Here is a 27415-nt window from a genome sequence, read left to right as displayed (position 1 = left end):
TCAAATCTTCTTTATTCTGTTCTTCGGTAAATTCTTGGGTAGGGCTGGTGTCCACCACAGGTCTGGTATAGAATGAGGACCCCCGGTAATTAGTGGCACTAAGGATGTCACCAGTGCACAAATGTAAGTTACAGTGGTTGAGTGCTTACTATGGACCAGACAGAGTGTGAAGCTTTGAACATCCTAGCTTGTTCAGTCTTCCCACCAACCATCTAAGAATGAGACCATTATTATTATCTCCCAACAGCTTGTAGGACTTCATTCTCTCCTTTCACTATGTGGGTCCTAGGAATCCAGTCAGGCTTTGACAGGCACCTTTATCTGCTGAGTCCTCTCAGCATCCTGAGGCTGAGATGCTAATGTAGACAGTCCATCCCCCAGAAGCCTCGCTTTTGACCATCACATGACAAAATTAGAGTCTTTAAGGGAGAAGATCCGTGCCTCTCATTAGTAGGCCAAAAGAAAGTAAACATCACATACCCTCTGAGATACAAATCAACCATCAGTATGAGTGCATTTCCTAAAACTTTTCAAGATATCACAAATCTGGCTTTTGACTTGTACAATATTTTTATGTCCCCATCTACTCTCATCACCTTAAAATAAGGAACTAAAACTGCAAAGATAACTCTAGAAACACTGTGTCGAGAAGAGTTGTCATGCTTTGAGAAAACTAGTTGGGCTTTTTCAGTAGTTATGAGAGAAATATAATTGAATTCAACTTTAAAACAAAAGGAAAACAAACAAAAATGTCCCAGGGTGAAAACTGTAGTGATCTACCTAGTAGATGGCAGGGGGTTTCACCCATTTTATCTGAACCTTGAAACCAGATGTTCAGTCATTTGTGTTACCTTTGGCCAGGGAAGAAAAACATAAGAGCCATGGGCTATTTGCTGTGTATTGTAAGGCTTTCATAATAAATGACTGGGTTGTGTGTGGTGTGTGTGTGTCTAGGGTTAACTAGATATAATAAAGATGGTAGTAAGCCATAGTTAGAACTCCTGAGGCAAGAAGGAACTCAACACTAATAATCAGAGGGAAAGCAAACCACCTGGGACAAAATTGGAACTATATAAACTTGAATTTTGGGAAACCTATGTCTGGAAACAGCTATTTAGCCAATTTTGTTTTTAAATAATGGCTTAAGTTGTCTTATGTTTACTTTTAAAAGTGAAATATATTTGTTGAGAGTACTATCCACACAGCAATCATAAACATTAATGATAGCATTTCTTTTTATTTTTTTAAAGATATATTTATGATGTATACAGTGTTCTGTCCACAGCACCAGATCTTATTACATATGGTTGTGAACCACCATGTGGTTCTTGGGAATTGAACTCCAACACCTCTGGAAGAGCAACCAGTGCTCTTAACCTCTGAGCCATCTCTCCAGCATTCTTAACACTTGATGTGTAAGTAAAAATTAAATAACCCTTCTACTAGCTGGAAAAGGGAAGTGCTGGGGTTTAAACCCAGCTACAGAGTCAGAAGTTAGGGCTACACGTGTGTATTCCAGCATTTGAGAGGCAGAGGCAGGAGGATCGGGAATTCATGGCCAGCCTCAGCTACTTAAAACTCTATCTAAATGCATTCCTATCCCCAACAAAACAAAAAGGTAAAAATCAAATGAACCAGTTACAAGGGGGATCAAGGTCCAGATTTTTTTTCCTGTGTAACACAGATCCAGGCTATTTTCTTGGAAGCCCTAGATTTCAGGAATGCACTAGGGAGAAAGCAACGTGGCAGTGTGGTGGAGTCTGCAGCTGTGTTGGCTTCAGTGGGATTGGGTACTATAGGTTCGTATGATTGAATGCCTAGTCCCCAGTTAGTGGAACTGTTTGGTCAGGGTTAGGAGCTATGGCTTTGTTGGAGAAGGTGTGACTTTGTTGGAGGAAGTGTGTCACTGGGCGTAGGCTTGGAGGTTTCCAAAGCTCAGACCAGACCCAGTGTGTCTCTCTAGCATCAGGCCTGTCTGTTCTCTGTCATGATGGTCTAACAGACTAACCCTCTAAAACTATTAAAAAACAAAAAACAAACAAAAAACCCTTACAGTCAGTGATGTGCTTTCTTTTATGAGAATTGCCTTGGTAACTGTGTCTCGTCACAGCAATGGAACAGTAACTAAGATAGCAACCCAACTGGTTTTCAGTGAAAGCTACTCAATTTTTATCTTTTCATACCTCATTTGAAGGGAATGCTTTTACTTGCTAATTTTTTTTCAGCCATCAAATTGCATTTATTGCCTTCTAATGTCTGCTAATGAAAATCACTCAACTGAAATGACACGAATTGTGCATTCTAGGATATACTTTAAAATTCAAGAGCATTGGAAACAAACCTAAGTTAAAGATGATGATCATTTTGTAACATGCATATGTATATACATTTGTAATATATTTTTGTGATATATACATTTGTTATATATATTACAGTTTGAGGAGAAAAGGCACCAGGAAATTTAATGTTGGAACCAAGGCTTGTGCAGAAAGAGATTTTTAAAAAAATGGCTTGATGTGAAATGGAATAATGGGAGTGGTGCCCCAAGGCTAGACCCCACCCAGCTAAGCTTCCATCTTGTGCAAAGGAAAACCTATGCAGCAAAGGAAAGCTTATGCAAATGTAACTCAGTCCATCCCAAGCAGGCAGTGGAACTTGGCAGCATCAACCACATGGTCCCATGCTTTTGGCTTTAGAGTCAGAAAGGAGGCATGAGTAAAGGTGTTCTGGAATCTTCCACACATGCTGTTGAGGCCAGGCATTTGTCAGGGGAGTCCCTGAGTGGAGACCCTGAGAAGCCATTGCATGAAGCTGTAAAATTGAAGCCTGGGTTGTGTTGAAGACCCCAGGATGTTGGGGGAGCAAAGCTGTGGTATATCTGCCAAGAAGAGTTGCATACAGGCAGTGGAACCAGCCCAAGTGACAGAAGTGTGTTGCAATCAGCAAAATGGGGAGTATGGGTTCATCTGATCCCTTTGACATTGGACGTAGAGCTACATGGGTCAAAGTTTGCCCTATGGCTTTTACTTTGGTTCAGTATCTTCTCACTATGCCCCAATTTCTTTATTCTGGAATGATTATATATATATATATATATATGTATGTATGTATCCTGTGCCATTGTATGTTGGAAGTATGCCAATTGCTTTTCAAATTTACAGAGGGTTACAGCTAAGAGACTGCCTTGTGTCTCAGAAGAGACTTTGTTTGGACTTTTAATCTGTCTTGAGACTGCAAAAGTCTAGGGGCACTTTTGAAGTTGACCTAAACACATTTTGTATTATGATATAGCCACAAACATATGGGAGCATGGGGTGGAATGTGGTGATTTGAATGAGCATGGCCCCATAGGCTCGTTTGGTTGAGTACTTAGTCCCCAGTTGGTGGAACTGTGAGGTGTGTCCCTTGGGGTGGGCTTTGAGATATCAGAAGCCCAGCCATTCCTGGTTGGCTCTCTGTCTTGTGACTGTGTTTTGAGATGTAAGCTCCCAGCTACTGCTCTAGCACCACGCCTGCTTTCCTGCTGCCATACTCCTCGCCATCATGGCCATGGTCTCACTCTCTGATGATGTAAGCCCTCAATCAACTCTTTCTTCTGTGAGTTACTTTGGTCATGGTGTCTTATCACAGTTAGAGAATAGTAACTAAGACACAGATCAAGCTTGGCTTCCCAGAACATGGGAGGTGAAGGCAAGAGGCTCAGGAGCTCAAAGTCATCCTTGACTACATAGTATGTTCAAGCCCAGCCTGGGTGTTTTGTTTGATTTTTCAGGGCTCCAGAAGCAAGTGTGACTTATTGGATGGACACTGGGGTGGCTCAGAAGGTAAAAGGAAGAGCTGATACAGAAGACAGGCAGGAATCAGGGCAACCCAGACCTTCTTCCTAAAACACCTTGACTCTGTTTTTTTCTGTGTGTGTGGTTGTTGTTGTTGTTTTGGTTTCTTGAGACAGGGTTTCTCTATGAAGCCCTAAATGTCCCAGAACTAGTTCTATAGATCAGGCTGGTCTCAAACTCATATAGATTCATCTGCCTCTGCCTCCTGAGTGCTGGGTTTAAAGGTGTGTGCCACCACCACCCAGCAACAACTTGACTGCTGATGATGCTGTGTGCTGGGTAGGCTGAGTCTCTACATTTAGGTTTCAGATTCCCAAGAGAATCTGAATTGTCCACCTGGGTCCAGTGTCCACAGTCCTGTCTTCCCCTCTCTCTTCCTCCTTCCCTCCCTCCTCCCCTTTCTCCTCCTCTTTCCTCTTTCTTCTCTCTCTCCTCCTCTTTTCCTCTCATCTTCTTTTCTCTCCTCTGCTTCCTTCATCTTCTCTCATCTTTCTCCTTCCCTTCATCCCAAGACAGGGTCTAATGTAGCCCAGGCTGGCCTCAAACTCCATTTGTAGCCCAGGATGACCTTGCTAGGTTTCTTCTTCTTCTTCTTCTTCTTCTTCTTCTTCTTCTTCTTCTTCTTCTTCTTCTTCTTCTTCTTCTTCTTCTTCTTCTTCTTCTTCTGATTTTTTTTAGATAGGATTTCTCTGGATAGCCCTGATTGTCCTGGAACTCAGTCTGTAGACCAGGCTGACCTCAAACTTAGTGATCCACCTCTGCTTCCCAAATGCTGGGATTAAGGGTGTGCACCACCACCCAGCTCTAGGCTGACTTTGAAGTTGTGAGCCTCCTGTCTGTACCTCTCTAGAGCTAAAACCTCAGGCATGTCACTCCATGCCCAGTCTATGCCAAATTAGGCAAGCCAGGCATGTTAGGCAAGCACTCTACCAGTATAGCTCCACGCCCAGCCCAGATCTCCGCTCTCCTGGGTCTTTGATGGGAAGTTGTTTGTGGACCAAGCAATCTGCCAGCAGGAAATTTTCTGTCGGGAAGAAAAGTCAACAGGAATGCCTTGTCATCCAACGGAGCTGGTAAAACTATCACAGCTATAGCAAAGGTCAAGGCTGTTCTCTACAGCTTTATCCTGGTCAGCAGCTGTGAAGGGGGCCATCTGCCATGCCAGCCACACTGTGTCCCCGAAGAGTTACAACCCTAAGGATTCAGTGATAAGGAGGTGCTCAAGGCAGGGAGGAAGAAGGGCACAATCTCGAAAGCCTGTTTGGCAGGCTGCCTTGTTTGCCAGGAACTCTGAGGGCTCTCCATGAGGATAAATAAAGGCCATACACCGGGATCCGGCAAGGCAGTGTAGGGAGTAAAGGTGCTGGCCAAAAACCTGACAGCCTCGGATCAATCCCTAGGACTCAGGTGATGGAAGAGAACCCTTACCGCCTCGTGCTGGAACTGGGACGCATCATGGGTACAAAAAAAAAAAATGAGTGTGCACAGCCTGTCATGCTGTGGCTGTGGGCAAAACAAGTGTGCAAACGTGCTTGAGCAGGCCGCCACACGGCAGGACTAGGATGTGGCAGCTATGCAAACAGGTGTTCTCAGGCTGCCGCGTGGTGTCCCTGGAACATAGCAGCCAGGCATTCAAGGATACCGGCACCACCACGTGGTAGTGATGGGGCACAACACAGGTGTGGAAAGGTGTCCTTGAACTGCCATGCATCGACCCTGGAGTATGGCAGTCCTGTGAACAGAGAGGCCCACGTTGCTCTGTGGCAGTGCTGGGCATGGCGTGGCACTGGTGTGAAGAAGTGAGCCTGTGTTGTCAGGCGAAAGCACGGTGTGAACAGGCAGGCTCCCATCACCGTGCGGCAAACTGGAACCCTGACCCAGTGGGAACAGGCACGCCTGCGCTGCCACATGTTGTCACGGGGACCATGGCACGTGTGCAAAGAGGCATGCCACCATGTAGCCACACTGGGGCACGACAGGTATGCAAACAGGCGTTCACAGGCTGCCGCATGGTGGATACTGACACAATATGCATATGAACAGGCACACCGAAGTTGTCACTTAGTGGGGTGGAAATACAATATTTTATAAGCAAGCAAGCATGCGCCCCCACTTGTGTTACCTACAAACACATGAATCCGTGCCATTAAATGCCAGAGCTTGTATACAGCTGGTATGAGATGAGCCTGAACACAGCCGGTGTGAGATCATGCATACCTATACCACGCACAACACAGCTGTGCCTGCACCTCATGTGTTGGTGTTGAAGTATGGTACATGTGTGAGCACGCATGCCCAGGTTGCTGCGTGGCAATACTGGGACATCGCACATGAGCAAAGAGACGAGCCCATGCCACTGTGGGGAGGTGCTAGGACATGGCAGGTGTGTCCAGGCAGCCATGAGGCAGCACGGGGACCTGATAAACTTGATTGGGGGAGGGGGAGGGAAATGGGAGACAGTGGCGGGGAAGAGACAGAAATCTTTAATAAATAAATAAATTTAAAAAAATAAAAAATAAAAGGTAATAAGAGAATGGAAAAAAAAGTTTGTAAACAGGTGTACGCAGGCCACACATAGTACTGAGATACAGCAGAGGTGCCAATAGGAGTGACTGCTCTTCCACCGGGATACAGCACAGAGGTGAATAGAAACACCCACCCCTAGGGGCTGGCACTGGGACGTGTGTAAATAGGTGAGCCAGCACCACCATGTGGCGGCCATGGGACACAGCACCGGTGGAATGTGGCACATGTGTGAACAGTTGTATCTAGGCCATTGTATGGCAGCCCAGGAACCCAGCAGGTAGACGAATGGATATACTAGTCCTGCCGTGGGGTGACACTTTGAAGCAGCAGGTACGCAAACAGGTGAGCCTGTGTCATCGCGTGGTGGTGTTGGAAAATGGCAGGAGTGCAGAGTGGTTAATCCACACCACCATGTCGCTGCACTTGGGAATGGCATGTGTGTGAACAGGTTAGCCCAGGCTGTCGCATGACCACGCAGGGGCATGATAATCTAAATGCATAGTCGTGCCCAGGCTGCCACGAGGCGGTGTTGGGACGTGGAAGGCACATGGGCAGTGAGTCCCAGGCTGCTATACAGCAAGACTCAGACACCTCGTGCAAGCAAATAGGAAAGTCCCAGACAATATGTGGTAGTCCTGATACACGACGGGCAAGGGAATAGGTGTGTGCAGGCCACTACGCCGCAGGGCTGGGACATGGCAGGTCTGTACACAGGTGTATCCAGGTGGTATATGGCAGGACTGGGATATGCACGGGTGCAAAGAGACGTGTCCATGCCTCCAAACACAGAGGGGTGTGAACAGGCACGCTTGTGCCCGCCATGTAGCAACACGAGGGCACCAGAGGTGCACAATAATTGTTCACGTGCCACCACGAGATGGCACTGAGACATGGCAGATGTGTAGACAAGCATGCTCACGCTGCTTTGTGGTACCATTTGGATAGGGCTGACGTACAAAAGGCACGCCTGTGCTGCCATGTGCTGGCGCTGGTATATGAATAGGCCTGTCTGCCACCCTGTGTCAGCACGGGAACATGAACACGTATGCTCACACCACCAAGTTGAGGTGCTGGGACACAGCAGGTTGGAGCCCACACTATATCATGTGGTGAGGGCTGCGCTGGGGCCTGGCAGGTAGGCACACAGACATTCCTGAGCCACCACATAGCAGCTCTGGGACACGACAAGCATGCAAAAGAGGCGTTCACAGAACGTCCTACGGTGGATACCAACACAGCACACATGTGGACAGGCAAGCCTAGGCTGCCACGTGGTGAAGTGCGTGAACATCCGGTGTGCATACGGGCATGCCTCCATGTGGTGGCCCTGGACACGCAAACAAAGCATGCATGTACTGCCACGTGGCAGTGTGGGGACATAGCATAGATATGAACATGTCAGTCCGTGCCACGGCATGGGGTGCTGGAACATGGCAGGCAGGCAAACAGGTGTCCACCTGGCAGGCACAACAGCAAGCATGCCTGTGCTGCCATGTGGTGGCATTTGGAGAGAGCAAGGGGATGAGCAGGCATGCCTACCGTTCCAAATGGCAGTACCGGGCGTGGCAGGCACGCAAACAAGTGCTTCTGAACCGCCACATGGAGGCGCTGGGACACAGTAGACGTGCAAGCAGGAGTCTTCAAACAGGCATGTGTATGCCGGCACTGAGTGGGTGGTACTGTGCTACAGCGGGCAGGTGAGCATGCGTGCCCGGGACACCACGTGGCGATATTAGTTAGACAGGGCTTGTGTATGAACAGGTGGGCCTGCACCAGCAAGGGGCAGCGCTGGGACAGAGCAAGTGTTCTGTGCCACAGTGTGGTGACACTGGGATACAACACATCCACAAACAAGTATGCCAGGCCAGTGTATGGCAGGGGATACAGCAACATGCAAATAGCTGTGCCTGCATGGCCGATGGTGACACAAGGACATAGCAGGCATGAATGTGTGTGCCCATGTCACCATCTGACGGTGCTGGGACATCACAGGCATAAGCAGGTGGAGAGTGCATCCCCTACCTTGGTCCTGGGACGTCGTATACTTACAGCCAGGCCTAGACCGCCATGCTTTGGCACTGGTACATACCAAGTGCGTGAACATGCCTTGTCAAGCCACCCTATATCGGTGCGAGGGCTCACAAAGTACACAAACATATGTGCCGTCCCACTACACGACAGCCCTGGGACGTGAGAACAGGCACGCCAGTGCCACCACCGTGACACGGGATGGGTGCAAACAGGCGAGCTCATGTTGCCGTATGGCGTCACGAGACACGGCACAAGTGCAGGCGGGTGTGTCTGAGCTCTGGAACGCTGCAGGCATGTGACTAAGTCGGTGCCCGTTGCCGTGTGGTGGCACTGGAACACAGCAGGCGTGTGAGCAGGTGAATCCAGGCAGCACGTGCTGGGATATGGCAGGGGTGCAGGCAGGCATGTCCAGGCTTCCCATTGCAAGGCTGGGACATGGCATGGTTGCAAACCGATGGGACTACACCATCATATGGTGATACTAACACAGCAGGTTTTACAAATGTGTCCACGATACTACATGGTGACATGGGACATGATAGAAGTGCAAACAGGCGTGCCTATGCCACCTTGTGGTGGCATTGGGACATGGCAGGCATGCAAACAGGTGTGCCATCATCACCCCATGGCTGTGTGGGCACGTTCAGGTATGTGACTACGTGCACCCACAGGCATTCCCATACCACCATGTGGTATCATGAAGACACTTTAGCATGTGAATTGGCATGCCTGTGCCACCAGGGGTCGGTGCCAGGACATGGCAGGCCCATAAAACATCATACCCATGTTACCACATGGCAGTGCTGGAAAACAGCGGGCACTCAGACAGGAAGACACACACAACACCACGGTGGCACTAGGACATAGCAGGTGTGACACACTGCCACATAACACATCGCTTGTGTAAACAGGCACGCCTCTGGTACCAGGTTACTGGGACACGATAGGTGTCCATACAATAGGTATGCAAACAGGAATGCCCACACTGACCCATAGCATGAAGCATTGCAGGGCACCGCAGGTGGACAAACTGGTGTGCTTGTACCATCGTGTGGTGGTGTTGGAACATGGCGAGCCCGTGCCACCACATGCTGGCACCAGGACACGTCCCACATCCAGGCATACGGCCCCAGACTGCCAGGATGGGTGCTGGGAAACAGCAAGAACAAACAATCGCATGGCAGAGATGGAACACGGCAGGCACATGAACAGATCTGCCCGTGCCATCAGACGGTGGTACTGGGACACGGCATATACCTGAACGGGTATGCCAGTGCTGCCAGGAGCCACTGGTAGGCATGAAGATGCGTGCCTGGGCCTCCACATGGCTGCACGGAACTTGGCAGGTGTGTCAGCCATGCTGGGACATGAAACGGGTACAAGATGTACTTTGCTGTAACATGAGAGGTAGCATGTGGGGGAGGCTATGTAGTGGTGTTGGAACATGGCAGGTGAGAACATGGTTGCTTTGTGCTGCCACATGGCAGCTCTGGAGCATAACAGGCATGCCAAACAGGAGCCAGGTGGCAGAGCTAGGATACAGCAGGCATGTGAACGGAGGTGCATAGAGAGGCATGCCCATGCAGCCGTGTGCCAGTACTGGGACATGACAGACACGGACAGGCCTTCCTACAAAACCACACGATGGCGCTGGGACACAGCAGGAGGGGGCGGGCATGCCCGCACTACCAAGTGGGGGCAGCGGACCAGCGGACCTAGCAGGCATGCGAAACATGCGGAACAGGCTCCAGGTAGTGGTACTGGGACACAGCAAGGCCCCAGACAGGCATATCTGCACTGCTACATAGTGGTGGACACGGTACATTCAAACATGTGCCAGTGGCGGGATGTGGCAGGTGCACAGACAAGCATGCCTGCATCACCACATCGCAGTGCTGGGACATGGCAGGCACGCAAACAGGCATGCTCGTGACACCAGGAGGTAGGACGAGGGGTGAGAACAGGAGCACCTGCATTGCCATAGTGCTGAGACATGTCAGGTATGCAAACAGGTATGCTAGACTCCATATGGTGGCACTGGGACACGGTGAGCCTGTGAACAGGCATGCCAGGCTGCCATCCGGAAGGGCTGGGACACAACCAACAGGCTAACATGCGTGCCCATGCTGCCGTGTGGAGGTGTGCAATAGGTGTGCTCATTCCGCCAATGTGACGCTGCTTGAACAAAGAAGGCATGCAATCAGGAATGCTTATGCCACCCAGTGGCATAATGGAGACACAGTAGGCACATGAATAAATGCGTCCACACTGCCTGCACAGCCATGTGGCGTCACTTGGGAATAGGCATGCCCATATTGTGGCACAATATATAGCATTACAAGGACAGTGTAAAACACTGCAACTGCTACATGGCAGGGCTGGACATGGCCTGCTTGCAGACAGGCATTCCCATGCTGGGACATGGCCGGAGCACAAACAAAAGCCTCCATATCACCAGGGGATGGCGCTGGGAGACAGAGGGCATGCAAACCGGCATTCCCGTGCCACCAAGTGGCAGTGCTGAGACACAGCAGCCGTAGAAACAGGGTGTCCATGCACCTACCTGGTACTCCGGGATACAGCAAGCACACACACACACACACACACACACAAAAAAAACCATGCCCACGCCACCTTGTGGCAGCGATGAAACTCGGTAGGTACATGAACAGGTATGCCCCTGTCACCACCAGGTGGTGGGGCTGGGACACAACATGCACCAGAACAGATGCGCCTGTGCCACACAGCATGCATGCAAACAGGCATGGCGTGTCGAATTGCAGCATTGCTGGGACAAAGCAGGCATGGAAATCGGTGTGTCCGTGTCACCACATGGAAGCTTTGGGATATAGCAGGCGTACAAACAGGCAAGCCTGCACTGTAACATTCCAGAGCTAGGAATCATGGGCGTACCCAGGCCACCAGGTGGCAGTGTTGTCTCTGCTGCAGCAGCTTGATGCCATGTGTCTCACTTTGAACACATATGGCAACGCTACCATGGGCACGATGCTGCAGGAAAGGCGGAGATCACATGTGATCACGCGTGCTAAGGCTGCCGTAGCACGGTCATGTGGCACATCTTGGGTATGGTCACATATGCCCACACGACCAAATATGGTGCTTCGGCACAGCTCATGTGTGACCGTGCATGCCGGTGCTGCAGAGAATGGTGTTAAGACAATCTCTTTTGTACACAGGCATGTGCATGCCTCCAAGGCGCAGCACTGTAGCACGGCTCATGTGTGAGTATGAGTGCAGATGCAATAGGCTTTAATAGTGTAGCAAACTATCACCGAACACACTTTATTTCTGTGGTTCTAGAGAACAAAATCTGGGCAAACTAAGGGCAAGTCCCCCGACTGAGCAATGTTCCAAACACTCCATTGAGGGCCTAAACTGAGCCTCAAGTCACTGCATTCTAGACTAACCCTTTGGTGGTTCAAGAGAGATAATCGTGTATTTAAAAATGTGCTTATTCATTCACTGAACAGATGCTTACTGCAGACTGTCATGTGCCAAGCATCATGCTAGGGTTGGAGATCCATTGGTGTATAAACAGCTATAGTGTTTGCATGTGTGTGTGGTGTGTGTGCAAACAGATAAAAGCTGAGTGAGCATTCAAGTGTGGGAGAGCACAGCTTATGTATTCAGTCTTTGATCAATTCCGGGAAGGGACATCAGGAAAAAAGGCACATAAGACTGGGAGTATAGGTTAGCTGGTAGACTGTTCACTTAGCATACAGTTATATACAGCTTTGGGTTCTATCCCTAGCCGTACATAAACTAGGCATGGTGACCCACACCTGGAATCCCAGCACTGTGGAGGAAGAGGCATGAAGATCAGAAGTTCTAAGTCACCTATGGCTAATTCCAAGCCAGTTTAGGTTGCATGAGACCCTGTCTCAAAGAAAAACAAAACTGCTACCATACACTGGAAAATTGGAAGCTTCTTTAGCAAGCCTTAAGCAGATTGCTGGGTATTGTTCTATATTATGTAGGACAAGAACTAGCTCTTAGCAAATAGAGGGAGGAAATGGTTTCCTTGAGAGCCATTGGCAACGATCCCTGCCTATTTGCAGTGTAAACACTGGGAGGCTCCTATGTTTCTCTTTAAAAGCAAACTGCAGGACCAATTTAGGTGGTGAACACCTGTAATCTCACCTCTCTTGAGGCAGAGCAGGGAGACAGAGAGCTAGGAGGCAGCCTGGGCGATGAATCGAGGCCTTGTGTTTGGTTGGCCTGTATTCCCACTTTTGCAGTGGTTTCTGTCCCTGCATTCTCCTCCAAACAGGCAGTAATGCTTAACACACCAGGGATTACAGTGATGCTCAGCTGGAGGCCGGGATGGCAAAGAGCAATTCGCATATTCCAAGGTCAAAATGTGAATGTGTGATCTTATTAGCACTGTGCAGACCGTTGCAACGTCTGGGGAAAGAAGACATTTCCGTTTAAAAGAGGGCGGCTTATGAAGGGCCACGCCTCTATGTGTGTGGGTGGGGGGGCACACCAGGCACTGAGCACACTGATTCTCAGTCCTCCAAATGAGGAGCCACCTTCCTGTCTGAGACTTTTCAAGTTTCACATCACTGAATAAAAAACTGAGATTTCTGGCATTCTCTCCGGGTGAGTTTGAACTCTTGATAAGTTCATTTGGGTGGAAGAATGCAGGGAGCTGCCAAACTCCACAAATCTTTCAGACAGCCAAGTCAGATTCTGCTTCTAAACAGAATCACTTTTCTCAAAAATGACTTGTTTTCACCAAAATGTTCTATGGTAACCATTTTGTGCGCTCGATAGAATAGCTGTTAGATATTCCCTTGCTAATTACAGAACTTGAATATTTAATATCCATGACTCCTTATTTTCAGAGAATGCTATATTACCCCAGAAACCTATGCAAGAGGAGGAAGGAGTCTGCTAGGGCAGTCACACTAATCATACACCAAACTCCATAAACACCAGCAGTATTACCACCAATAAGTTCATAATACTGATACATTTACTAGTATACTGTATGTACTTGAATATATGTTGAATGAAGAATTAAAATAGATTTCCTCATAGTAATGACTCTTTTTTTAAAGGTAGTATGCCCCTGGTGCCCCTGTTTCCCGCTTGGGAAACAGGTACCCCTCCTTTCAGGATCTGTTGCATCTGCAGCTGGGTGTTGTGGTGAACACCTGAGTCCTAGCACACTGGAGCCAGAAACAGGGGAATTGCTGAAAGTTCGAGACTAGCCTGGTCTATACAACAAAACCATAACTCCAGAATTAATGAGTATAATACAGTCTGACCTGGCTAGTTTTATGTCAGTTTGATACAAGTTAGAGTTATCTGAGAGGTGGAAACCTCAGTTGAGAAAATGCTTCCATAATAGCCAGCAGTAGGTGGTTTTTATGTTGTTGTTTGTTTTATTAGTGATTGATGAGGTAAGGGTCCCCATCCCACTGTGGGTGGGCACCATATGTAGTCTGGACTGCCAGCTCACAAATAATGACATGGAGACTTGTTATTAATTATGAAAGTTCAGTCCTAGTTTAAGTTTGTTGCTAACTAGTTCTTATAACTTAAATTAACCCATTTCTATTCATCTAAGTTCCGTCACATACCGCCCATCCTCTTTCTTTCAGGTCTCCTAGTGTCTCTCATTCCTCCTCCTACTTCCTCTCTCTTCCTGGAAGTCCACCTATACTTTCTGCCTAGCTACTGGCCATTCAGCTTTTTATTACACTAATCACAGCAATATGCCTTCACCCTGGGTTGGTGGTCCTAGGTTCTATAAGAAAGCAGACTGAGCAAGCCATAGGGAGCAAGCCAGCAAAGAACACCCCTCCATGGCTTCTGCACCAGCTCCTGCCTCCAGGTTCCTGCCGTTTTTGAGTTTCTGAGCTAAATAATTTTGAAGCTCAACAGTGATATGGAAGTGTAAGTCAAATACAAATGAACCCTTTCCTTCTCAAGTTGTTTTTGGTCATGGTGTTTCATCACAATAGTAACCAATCTAATGGCTCCTTCTGTAAATCCCAGGGGCTGCATATGGTGGGTATGGTCCTACAGTACCAGCTATTCAGGAAGCTCAAAATGGACATACAAGCCTTCATTTGACTGTCAACAGTTGACAAAAATGCCTGCTGACTTCCTGTTCCTCTTCTAAAGACTAAGTCATGTGTTCCAATTCCTCTTGGAACTCAGATGATGTGATCATCTTGTGACCTCAGATATCTTCTATGCTCAAACACTATTTTACTATTCATTGCTCTACCTACATTTTAAGGATAGAAGCAGTTCTTTCTTTCCACAACCCTTCTTTCTTGATTTTGGTTTTCTGAGACAGGGCTTCACTCTGTAGTACTGCCTGACCTAAAACTCACTATGCATATAAAGCTGGCATCAAACTTAATAGCAATCGCCTTGCCTCTTCTTCTCAAGTGCTAGAATTTGCGAACACACTCTGCTTCTTTGACATTTTAAACCAGAAGTGGGATTAACAGTTAAATAGAAAGATTGGAAACTTCACAAACCCTTTAGTAGCTGGAGGAGGAACACACACTAGGCAGGCAAGGCACGGTGCCTCTATTCCAGATGCAAAATAAGATTGATAAATACAATTCTGATAAATCTTTTCTTATGCAGTATGGAGATTAAGACAAACAGGGGAGGGCTGGAGAGATGGCTCAGCAGTTAAGAACACTGGCTATTCTTTGAGAGAACCTGGGTTCAGTTTCCAGTACCTCCGTAAGTGGCTCACAACTGTCTGTAACTCTAGCTCTAGGGGATCCTATACCCTCTCTAGCCTCTGTGGATGCCAGGCATCCATGTGATTATACATACATAGCAGGCAAAACACTTGTACACATGAAATAAAAATAAAGAATAGAAACCTTAAAGACAGAGAAGGAGAAGCCGCAGCTATGAACAGCCTGAACTTTAGTGCCTTAATATAATTTTGTTTTTACTCAAGTTGTCTGTCTGGTAGAGACTGTCAAGGTAGTGGCTGTCACCTCCCAGGCTTTGCCTGTTGTTTACTTGTTTACTGCTCAGTGGCTTCATCTTGTTTTTGTCTGAGTCAGGGTGTTGTAGAACACTATCCTCCGATCATTGCCATCTTCAGAGCAGCTGCAACTACCTCCAAGTGAACCTTAGAACTATCTCTGTTGCTGTTTCCTCAAAGAAGTGGATAGGGAGAGTCGCTAGACCCTTACCTGAGACTCCCTAAAGGCAAGGGCAGGAGCATACATGCAATTTTACATACATACAGCTGTATGTAATTCTGCTAACATGGTGTGTGTGGTTGAGTGGTCTCAGGAAGTGCTAGAGTGTACAGAGGGTGGAAGGTTAAGTGAGGAGGGCATCCATTAGCACAGCTATGGGGAGGTTGTCATCCGTACTTGGGTGAGACTCTCTAGTGAAATGCTGCTTTGAGGTCACACACGAACAAATTAATTGACCCCAGCTAATTTCAAAGATAATAAAGAGCAGACACTTCTGGAAGAGAAAAACCCTAGGCATATTTGATGAACTTCCTTAGTGAGGTGGTCTTGCCCTGACAACCAAGGGCAGAAATGCAGTTAATTCAAGTTGTGCAGTTCCATCCTCTGGTGATTTGAATGAGAATGGCCCCCAGAGGCTTGTGGATTTGAATGTCTGGTCACAGGGAGTGGCACTATTTGAAAAGATTAGGAGGTGTGGCCTTCTTGGAAAAGTACATCCCTGGGTGGGGATTTTAAGATTTTTCAAAAGCCCCAGCCAGGCCCAGTGGCTCCCTCTTCTTACTGCCTGCAGATCCAGATGTAGAACTCTCGGCTGCTTCTCCAGCTCAATCTGTCTGTGTGCCACCATGCCTCCACCATGATGACAATGGATTAAACCTCTGGAACTGTAAGCCAGCCCCAACTAATGCTCTTTTGTAAGACTTGCCGTGGTCAGGGTGTCTCTTCACAGCAACATTGATTCAGACACATCCAAAACGAATCACAACTGATTTTTTCGTATTATTACTAGGAATTGAGCCTAGGGCCTCAGGCATGCCCAGCAAATGTTTTACTATTGAACTATCTCCAGCCTCCTTTACAAGCTTATCTTTAATGGCTCCCAAGTAGCTGAGATAAAAGGAATGTACCACCCACCATGCCTGGTTGGCTTAATTTTAAGTAAGACTGGGAGATTAGTCAGAATTTTAGCATTTAGACCAGTCTCTATTGTGGAGTAGAAATCTGTTTCATATCGACAATCTGTTAGAGTATGTTTCATCCCTAGAAAAGCCTTTGGCACTTCAAAAGAATATGGTTGATTAGAGGCTAGCTCTTTAGCATCTCAACAACTTAGTTCACTTTTCTAACTCTTTTCTTTTTTTTCGTTTTGTTTGGTTTGGTTTGGTTTTTTCGAGACAGGGTTTCTCCGTAGCTTTTGGTTCCTGTCCTGGAACTAGCTCTTGTAGACCAGGCTGGCCTCAAACTCACAGAGATCCGCCTGCCTCTGCCTCCAGAGTGCTGGGATTAAAGGTGTATGCCACCACCGCTCGGCCACTTTTCTAACTCTTCATGTTGGTTGTTGATACACTATTCTGCCAGTTTCCAATTCTTACATAACTAACGGGTCCTGGCGTGTTAGTTTGTAGATACATGAAGTCATATACAATTGAACATTAAGGTCAATGCTCCTGTACCATTTATCATAGGGTCCTTTTCCTGATTCCCACAAACTCACATACACTTATTCAGTGTCTGAGTTAATCCCAGCTATGGCATTCATGTCCAGGAAAGAATAATAGGAAATCCACTTAAAACTCCCAGAAACATCTGCTGCCCTTGTTTTGGTCAAGGTCACAAAAGTGACGTTAGTTTCTTATTGATGATATGGCATATGATGATATTGATCAGCACGAAGTCATCATCTTGATACAAACTTACTCTCTTACAGTTCTGCATACCAGATCTCTGGCCCAAGTCTCATTAGATAAAAACTTCAAAACCTTAGCAAGACTGAGCTCCTTCTGGGAGCTCTAGGGAAGAATACAGTTCCTTGCCTTTCCAGCTTCTAGAAGCTACCATGCTACTTAGCTTATGACTTCTCTTCCACATTCAAAAATAGGTATATTGATCATGTCCTAGTTCTTGGGAAGCCGAGGCAGGAGGACTGCCATGAGTTCCAGGCAGCCTGAAAAGCGACAAATGAAAAACCCCAAACGGAGTTAGGAATAGCTCCTCTCTCTATCCCTGCTTTGTTCCTCACAGCTGGGTCTCTGTGGCTACCAAGAAGCCCTTGTATTTAGATTAGCTCCACAGGGTAGTCTAGGCTGCCGTTCCCAGCTCAGAGACTATTAATTTAGTCATATTTGCAAAGCTCTTTTGCACACATGCCAGCACACTCTCAGGCTCTAGGGATTAGCAAGTGACTATCTTTTATAGAGTCATTATGGCCACCATAGTGGCATCCATGCCTGCTGAGGCCACATGATGTGGTGAGCTCACCGGTCCAGCATGGGCATTTTTCTCAGCGTGACAGTACCGGGGTGTTACTGTTCTCCCCCATTGCAGCATGAACTCTAACACCCCTCATGTCTTGACTATCATGAGATGGGAGAAAGGCTCCTGTTTCCAGGGTCCAGCCCTCTGGGCTCGGTGACTCGGCGACTCGGCGTCACAAGAAAGCCTCTCTTAAATTTTCCTGTGTCAAAAGTAAATAATACACTACTTGCTGCTTAAAATACTTCAGTGCCTTCTCATTATACTTGTTCCAGCAAAAAAAGCAACATTTATAAGTCTTTTATGCCCCTCTAATCTCGCCTAGGACTTCCTTCCTTCTTTACTGTACTCTAGCTATACGGAAGTTCTTCCAGTTCCTCAAGTGTTCTACTGTTTTCTTATGATATGAACCTCAAATACACTATTTCCCCCTTTTAGGCTGCTCTTAGTTACATATTCGGGCCTGAGCTTAAATGTCACTTTTTGAGCCGGTTTCCTTGTGGCCCTGATCTTTTCTCATAGCCCCCTGATATTTCCTTAGTGCTCGCACTGATCAGAATGTGCATAAGTGCCCTGGAGGGGCAGCTCAGTGCTTATGAGCATCCTTGCTCTGGCTGAACAGTCAGAACCCATATCTAGCTGCCCACAACTGTTTGTACTGCCAGCTTCATGGAAATCCAATCCCCTGGCGTCCTCTGGTACTGAAAGACCTCCAGAGCAGGGAGACTCTCACTCAAGTCTCGGGATAACACGACCCACCCCCAGGAACTCATAAGAGACCGTCCTTGCTGCAATCACTCGAGGTTTATTGACAGGACAGGAACCAGTGCACTGGGGCCGAAACTCATTTCCCACACAGGGGTAGACAGTTTGACCCCGAGTAGCTGGAAGAAGGGGTGTTTAAGGGAAGAAACCATAAAATTCTGAAAATACCAGTGATAATCACAAGGGGGTGATTATCACTGGTATTTTCTCTGTTTCTTGAGATTATTCTCAAGATTATAATCTAACTTTATCTTCAGCTAGTTACTGAAACAGTCACTGAACCGGCTAATCTAGATTTTTGATTCTTCTCTCCCTGCTTAGATTTTTGGCTCTATTTTTTCTGCTAGATTTTTGGCTCTATTTTTTCTGCTAGAGGGGTCTGGATTTATCCAGGTCTTTCAGTACCTGCTCAAATTCTCCCTCTCCCTCTCTCTTACACACTCACGCACACACAATTTAAAGAAGTAAAAGTAAACCTTTTTTTTTTTAAAAAAGGATCTCACTATGTAGCCCTGGCTGGCTTGGAACTTGCTATATAGACTAGGTTGGCCTCAAACTCACAGAGAGTCCCACAACTCTATTTCATGTACTGGGATTAAAGGCAGGTGCTCACACACTGATACTAAATAATAAGAGTATTTTTTAAATGTGTATATTTTCCCTCATCTTGTATGCTATTTGTTTCCTTAGAAGGAGTCCGAGATCTATCAAGGCTGAATCAAATAGTTAGCATTTAGCATGGGCTACTGTAGCGCACAACGCCTGTCTGCGCTCTATGCGTTACCATACAGTTCCCGAGCTTCGGGCAAGGGGCTGGAGGTTGAAACACACAAAGACACACACAGAGAGAGATACGGACCTCTAGTCACTGGTAAGAAGCCCTTTATTCATTCAATAGCACCATGGAGGCTTATATACTCATCAGTCAGATGGGCCAACAGGTGAAAACCTTATCCTCTGATCCTCAAGGCCAAGGCAACACGTGCTCGTGAAGCAGAGCTGGTAAACAACTTTGACACAGCTTTCAGTGACTCAAATCAGAAGGAAAGTAAAGATCTCTAGCAGGGAAGAGCAGCTGGAGGCCAGGACTCCAAATGGTCCCAACAGGTGCTATCTACATCAGAAGACAAATACTTTATGGATGCCACAGGTGACGGGTTGGTGGCATGGGCCACCATGTCTGCCATCCTTTTAGAGTGTTTTGAAGAAGGTGGAGTTCATGCATTGACCAATTTTCAAAAGCAGGAACAGGTATTTCAAAATTGGAAGCATGGTTTCTGGGGTGGGGAGAGGGCTGACAACGGGCTGTGAGCGTAACACTTCTTCAAAGAACTTTTTAAAGACGTCAGACTGCTTTAAAAGTGAGGAAGCTTGTCCCAGGGGGATTCTTTTCAAGTCTGGACTAGCTTGAGTAGCTATTGGTCTATTCGTTTAAAACCACTCCTGCTTATGACAACCATCATTACAAAAGAGACTTTCTAAGAATATTTGTAACTTTTAATTTTTTTTTTAATTTTTGTTTTCCAAGACAGGGTTTCTCTGTAGTTTGGGAGCCTGTCCTGGAACTAGCTCTTGTAGACCAGGTTGGCCTCAAACTCACAGAGATCTGCCTGCCTCTGCCTTCCGAGTCCTGGGATTAAAGGTGTGCGCCACCACCGCCTGGCTATTTCTAACTTTTAAAATCCTACTCAAGAAGTAATTGACTGATGAACATCTCCAACTTCTTAAGTTCAAGAGGCCTAGAGTTTTTGTGGGTTTAGAGTCAGGCTGGAGAATTCAGGCAGGGGTCCCAGCATTTTACTATCCTCCTCATAATTTTCATTCTAGCAGAGCAGGGGTGATCAGGCTGTGCAGGCATAGACTTAATAGCAAGTGTATTTTGAATGTATTTTGTTCCTCCAGAGTCATATACTAGAGTTTTAGAAGCCAATATAACAAGGTTAAGAGAGTTTCCTGGGCAGTGGTGGCACATGCCTTTAGTCCCAGCACTCAGGAGGATCTTAGAGGTCTACAGAATTCCAGGGCAGCCAGGGCTATACAGAGAAACCCTGTGTCAAAAAACTATAAACCAGAAAGAGAGAGAGAGAGAGAGAGAGAATTAGTTCAACCACTTCATCCTCCTTCCCACCTCCTCCTTTCCCTCTCCCTATATTTCTCCCTCCCTCCCCATATCCCATGAGATGCCGTCTGTCATGTTATGATACCACATGAGGCCTTTGCTAACTATAACCAGTTGATTTTGTGCTTAAGCGTTTCAAAACTGTGAGCCCAAATCGGCCTCTTTTAGTTATGAGCTACTCAGCCTCAGGTATTGTCACAGCAGCCATCAGTGCCCTAAGACAATCATCCTCTCCACCATCATCAAGCTGAAGAAGAAAAGACCTTTGAGCCGTACTCTCACTAAGTAGCCTAGGCTGGTCTTGAATTCTCACTCTTCTGGTTTAACCCCCTCAAGGCTAAGATTACAGAAAGTGCCACCACACCTGCAAAATGCAGTTTTGAAATTAATTGCCTGGCACACATTTGTATTGATTTTCTTTATTGTTTTTCCCCTTGATATTCTCTCTCTCTCTCTCTCTCTCTCTCTCTCTCTCTCTCTCTCTCTCTCTCTCTCTCTCTCTCTCTCTCTCTCTCTCTCTGAGACAGTGTCTTTCTATATAGCCTTGGCTAGCCTGCAACTCTCTCTGTAGACCAGGCTGACCTTGAACTCACAGAGATCCACCCTCCCTTGTGGTTGTGATTAAATGCTTGGACCACCACTGCCTGGTCTCTTTGTCTCCTAATGTGATAAGTGGCGAAAGGTTTCTATAGAGATAGTTTAGAATTGTGTGCATTCTGCGCACACAGTTCCTGTCTGTTGTCCTTGGAGACCCAGACAAGGTGGTGGATCCCCTGGAGTCACTGTCATTGTGAGCCACCACCCGGAACTGATCTGTGGGAGCCAGGAGTCAAACCCAAGTCCTTTGAAAGAGCAGCCAGTGCTTATAACTAGCCCATTTAGAACATCTTGATAACATCATATAAACTCTAGGATTGTCATTAAACCTGGAGACATCACCAACAGTTTGTTTACTCTAATGACTGAAAAAATTGGGGGCACATCAGATTTCTCCAAACGGGCAGCATTCTAGTTTGCCATCTTTTAAAATCTAAAAGGAGGGGACGTCCTTTTAAACTATGCACTGATAAACATTCAATCTTTAACTTAAAATAGTACCCACCAAGCCCGATTGGTGGCAGCTCCTGTAATCCCAGCCCTAACATTTTAAGCAGACCACATGGAATGAGGACTCTTGGATTATTGCACCATTGGTTAGAGGGCAGAGCCTCCCACAGAAAGGAATGGAAAAGCTGCTGGGTCCTCTTTTAGGAACTGATCTGAAAAAAATTAAAAGGAACTTGCCAATTTAAGGACTGAGGCAGAGGAGTATCACAATTTTGAGGCTAGCTACATAGTAACTTTCCATTATCGTAGCCTATAGTGTGAGACCCTGTTTCAAAAAACCCAAATAAAAATAAAGTCACACACATACACGGAGAAAGTGCCATAGATCAGCTTCATGCTCCCTTAATTTCAATCCTGCTTTTCCTCCGCTATCTTCCCATTTTTATTATTTTCTTTTTGCAGTGCTGAGGTCTGAACCAATAGCATCACACAAGCTGCCAAGCAATCTGCTACTGAGGTGCACATTCCAGGTCACACATTTTTGACTCTAGAACAAAGCATCCATTCACGTACCGATAAGAGGTCTGGTCTTACACCTTTCTTTCATAATACCGGGAGGGCTGGCACAATGGGTGGGGAGAGTATTCTTGGAAGCTTGGGACAGCTGGCAATATCCTAACCACATAGAAAAGAGGCTCCAGGCTACAAAAATAAATCTTACTAAACTCAAACCAAATGTTACCCTAGTTCAATTTTAGCAAAAAATTTTTAGATGCCTGCCAGCTACTCCAACACCTTTAGTCAAGAGGAAGAGAGGAAGTCACTGAGGAGGATGAACGAGAACAGTAAAAATATCTTACTTTTTTACAAAGTTTATAAAAGTATACGGTCATGTAGACATGTTGCTAAGACCCTTTCTAGGGTCATGGAAGAAAGCACTGCTAAGGCAAATTCCTGAAAGTGAAGTTTTTCCAGCTGACCTCAGGGTCTGGAGAGACATTTTTTGGCCCTTGACTCATAAAACATATTAAGAATTACAGGAGCTTTTATATGGATCATATCTGTCAGTATTTACTGTAGTGAAAAAGTCATGTAAAATACTTTTATTAATATATCTTAAAACAATTATATTACAAGTTAAAAGAATAGCTTTTTGTTATAAAACATTTAAAAGTATCAATTCGATATTTTTGTTTTGATTTCTGTAAATTCTTTTACTTCTGGCTTGGTTGGGATATGCTCTACCCTTAAACTATGGCAAAGGTGTTGTAGTCTCTGGAAAATTCAGCTGTGTTGTCATTGGAGTGAAAGAATCAAAACCTTCCTACGAAAATTATTGACCCTGACTAGACTTGCAGAACCACAAATTCAGAAACCATTACTTTTGGGTGCCTGGAGTACTTTATCTCCCCAGTCAAGGCCACCTCCCAGATAAGTGTCAATCAGTTCCATACTTTAGCAAACAAGGAGAACTTTACAGACAGTTTTTAATGAATAACAAGTCTTAGGGAAGTTATTCTTTCATTGACAGGTAAATTATCTCCCGCATTGTCCTTTCTTCCACTTCTTAGGCTTTCTTTAAAACCAGGACTAAGGTCAAACACAACAATTAGTGCCTCTGACAGCATGCTCAACCGTGTTTTGTTTTTAAAGATTTACTTTTATTAATTTTAACTGTGTGTGCGAGTTGTGTGGGTAAATACAAGTGCTCTTGAAGGCGCAGAGGTGTTAGATCCCCTGGGGCGGGAGTTACTGGCCTCTGTGAGTGGCCCCACATGGGTGCTGGGAACCTAACTCTTAGCGGTTATGCCATATCTCAAACTGTTTTACTGTTGTTGATGCTCGTTTGTTTTGTGTGGGTTTGTCTGGGTGTACGTAACAAAATCTAAGGCCTTCTTCCATGGTCGGCAAATGCTCAAAAGCTAACAGTCTGGCACAACCCTGCTCCCATTATGTAACTTTCCAAGTTCTCCTTGAATCCCAGGCATGTGCTAAGTAAGCGCTTTTTCATTCAATATCGTGTTTAATTCTGCAGACATCCTAGGAGACAGATAATAAATAATACGATATTCCTTTGCAGATGTAGAGCCTAAGATACAGGCAGGCTAAAGCCCAACCTTATACAAAACTGGGTCGGGATTTAAACCCAGATGATGCTCGACTTCAATCTATTATTCGCTGATTAAGTATACAAGTGGGAGACAGGGCGAAATCCTCGTGTTTCAACGCGTAAATAGGCATTTATCAACCCAAAAAGCCGTATGGGCCAAGAGAGCCCCGACCGCTTGCCGGGACGCACCGTCTCATTTCCTTCTCTACGACTCCGCGTTGGTTTCTACACTCTTATAGGCCTCTCCTAATTTTCTACACACGTCCGTTCTGAAGACTTCGACGCTCGGAGACAGAACGCTGACCCTGAAACGAAGGCGCTAAATTGAACCAGGAACTGAGGGGGGGGGGGGGGGAGAAATGTGGTAACCACGGTAACGGCGGCGTGGCGGGAGCTCTGCGCAGGCGCACTGCGTCCTCGCGTGGGCCTGCCTGGGCCTGGAACTCCTCGGGCCGGGGCGACTCCGGGTGGGTGGGAGACCGGCGGCGCGCGCCTGCGCAGTGGCGAGGGCGCTGGTGTGACCGAACGCACGTAGCGAGGGCTGCGGCCGTCCCTTCCCCGGCGCGCCGGCGCAGGCCTGGGGTTTATAAAAGGGCTGACGGGCTCCCTCTGTCGCCCAGTCGCACCGCCAGCAGGCAGAGGGTAGCGGGGAGGTAGCCACCGGAGCGCAGGCGACGGGACCAGACAGGACCAACCGGACCCGAGCTGTCGCCGCCCTCACGCACGGCCCGCTGTCCAGGTGAGGCTCTCCTCGGACCTTGGGGACCGACGCCGGCCTCCCCGCGGGCAGCCGGGGACCCCCTCGCCCTGGGCGGCGGGGGCTCTGCTGCCTTTTCCCACCGCCGCCCCCGGGTCTCTCCGAGGGGGACTCGGCCCCGCACCCCCGAGGCCCAACCTTCCCGCCGCTCGCCTGGCTTCCCTCGCCGCCCCCGTCCTGCCTCTGGCTAGGACTGCAGCAGCTTCTGCCCCGCCCCAGGACTAGGACCTTCTTGAATGTTCCATCCCGGGCAGCCTGCCTCCCTGTTGACTTGGGTCGCGCGCGGTGCTGGTCCTCCCTACAAAGTTGGGGGAAGGCGAGGGCGGGCGGGGGTCTGGGTGGCCACAGCGGCAGATGGTTAGCATGTGGCATCGGAGAAAGCTTGCGGCTGGGGCTGAGGCACCCCGCCTTTTTCTTTTTAACTTTTGCAAAGTGAAGCTGGGAAGTGGGACCTACTCAAAAGTTAGGACTGAACTTGTCTGTGGCGCGTCGCGGTGCTGCCTCAGCAGTTAGACATAGCCCGGGGACGTGAGCTGCTGGAGCGGAGAAGTTGCTGTCATTGTCATTCACACAGCTGGGGAAGCTGGCTTCTTCCTTCCTCTTCATCCCCGGGAATCATTTAAGGGCGCGTGAATCCGTCTCTCTCCCTCCCTCCCTTTCGTCCTTCTCTTCCCCTCCTCTCGTTCCGCTCACCCCCTGACCCTCCCCTTGTAGGGTCGAAAAGTCAGTCCATTTCAGTCAAACCTTCCATGGTTGTGTGAGCATTTTAATTTGAGTTTTGTGATTGTGTGTGTGTGTGTGTGTGTAAGTGTAGGGGGAGGAAGGATGGTACGATAAATAGGAGACTGTTTCAAGAGTGGGAACTTCATACAAATGCAGCTTTTAGAACGCTAACATCTTCAGAGGGCCGCACGGAATGAGGACTCTTGGATGTTTGCACCGTTGGTTATGGGGCAGAGCCTCCCAAAGAGAGAAACGGAGAAGCTACTGGGTCCTCTTTTAGAACCTGGGGGGAAAAAAAATTAAAAGGGACTCGCCAGTTCTTTCAACTTAACTGTTCCTCCGAGAGCTGTGGCTCTTGGACTTTTCCTTGGAATGCGCTCTGGAGGGATGGACTAGCGGCTCCGTGAGCGGGGGAGGGGGGAGACGTGGCAGCAGTGTTCTTTCATGGACTCTTTGCCTTTTTTTTTTAAGGTTGAGGGGGAAAAAACGTATTTCCCTTCTCAGGTTTAGATGTAGCTTATGAATGGAGCTAGTCTTTTCCTAAAATAATCATGTTTTAAAAAGTCACGCCTGCTTAGTAGGAACATTGGAAATTAATTTTAAAATACATAAAAGGATTATTTGATTATTTCTATGGAGAAGATAGATTTTTAAGCAGCAGGTAGTAAAGAAGCTGAAAGTGGCCGCGCTTGAATTTGTCGTGATTTGAAATATGAATAGCGGTGATTTCTTTTTTCCTCCCAACCTCTGATTTTTCTTTAACTCTGGGTTTTAGCCTGAATATCATTTCAGAGCCTTAAATATGAATTTGAAGTTTTACCTTTTTCTTTCTGTAGGAAGCATAGTTTTTTTTTATTACTTTAAAAGGTCATGACACTTTGATTTTGGAATATTGTGTCTGATGTTTTTTGAGGACAAATGCCTTTTGGATTTCCAGGCTAAGGAAGAGACTATTTCCATTGTTACACCGAGATGGGTTTTATTTGAGATACTGGAAGCAGGGACTGTGATATAAAAGGATTGGGCGGTTTGTCGATTGGTTACTCAGCTAGCAAAGTAGGTGAAAAATAGACACAACTTGTAATTATTATAAAAAATAAATATTGAAGGAAAAAGTTTTAGGTCAGCTGTGTATTACCACTGTTGCAGGTGAGCCTTATAGCTGTGGTAGAGATGCTATTATTTCTCTGTTGCTTCAACGTGAGTTAAATATTGACAAGCAGCATGATTCATGGAGTAGCTAATTTGAAACATTTGTGTTGATGCCAGGTATGTGGTAGGAATTGGGAAAGCCATGAAGTTTGTGAACCTTAGTTTCTATGGAAGGAATGCTTTGTTTTTAATAAATGACTAACCTGGGGTGTAATTATTGTTCTTAGACTAATCCGTGAGATCCAGAATGGTTTTCAAACTATTTTGAGACCATGAAACCCCTTGAAAGCCCTCAGGAAAGTTGGGGCCTAAATCAGGAAATACAAATATATGTATTTATATATAATTTTGTAAACCATTTTGTTTTGTTTTTCGAAACAGGGTTTCTCTGTAGCTTTGGAGCCTGTCCTGGAACTAGCTCTTGTAGACCAGGCTGGCCTCCAACTCACAGAGATCGCCTGTCTCTGCCTCCTGAGTTACTGGGATTAAAGGCATGCGCCACCACCGCCCGGCTAATTTTATATACCATTTCATGCTCCCATCCATTAACATTCTATTATAAGAATTCCTAAAAAAAAATAAAAGATGTGAAGCTACTATTCAATAATATCTAGGCTTCTTGAGCAGTCATAATTATTTCAGAAAGTTGAGTTGAGATGTCAACTTCATTCAAGTATGTAGATGGTTCTAATAAACTTTTGCTGAAAGTGCTTTTAACAAAATAAGTTTTTAGAATTGTTGAATTGCTGTATTGTAAGTCAGTAAAAGTATGTCATATCTTGTCCTTCCTCTCCCCCAATATTGTAACACTTTGAAGGTGGAATAAGCATGAAGATAAGAGAAATAAATTGAATGGTTTTTGACATTTAATTTTATTGTCTTTTT

The 27415-nt window shown here is 46.6% G+C and overlaps 1 protein-coding gene across 2 annotated transcripts in view; it reads left to right on the top strand.

Annotated features, from left to right (window-relative positions):
* Nucleotides 1-24326: 24326 nt before the first annotated feature.
* The window catches only part of P4ha1 (prolyl 4-hydroxylase subunit alpha 1), a 59127-nt gene continuing 56038 nt past the window's right edge, over nucleotides 24327-27415 (top strand). Inside the window, exon 1 of one of the 2 annotated variants that reach the window (XM_075980216.1) lies at nucleotides 24327-24637. The gene's annotated coding sequence lies outside the window, so the exon portion shown is untranslated. The remainder of the gene's footprint in view (nucleotides 24638-27415) is intronic. The other variant, XM_075980217.1, reaches the window with a different exon arrangement.

This window comes from Microtus pennsylvanicus, chromosome 7, assembly GCF_037038515.1.
Source record: "Microtus pennsylvanicus isolate mMicPen1 chromosome 7, mMicPen1.hap1, whole genome shotgun sequence".
Classification (NCBI taxonomy): Eukaryota; Metazoa; Chordata; class Mammalia; order Rodentia; family Cricetidae; genus Microtus; species Microtus pennsylvanicus.
Note: the sequence above shows the minus strand (reverse complement) of the source record. Positions and strands in the feature narration are given on the sequence as shown.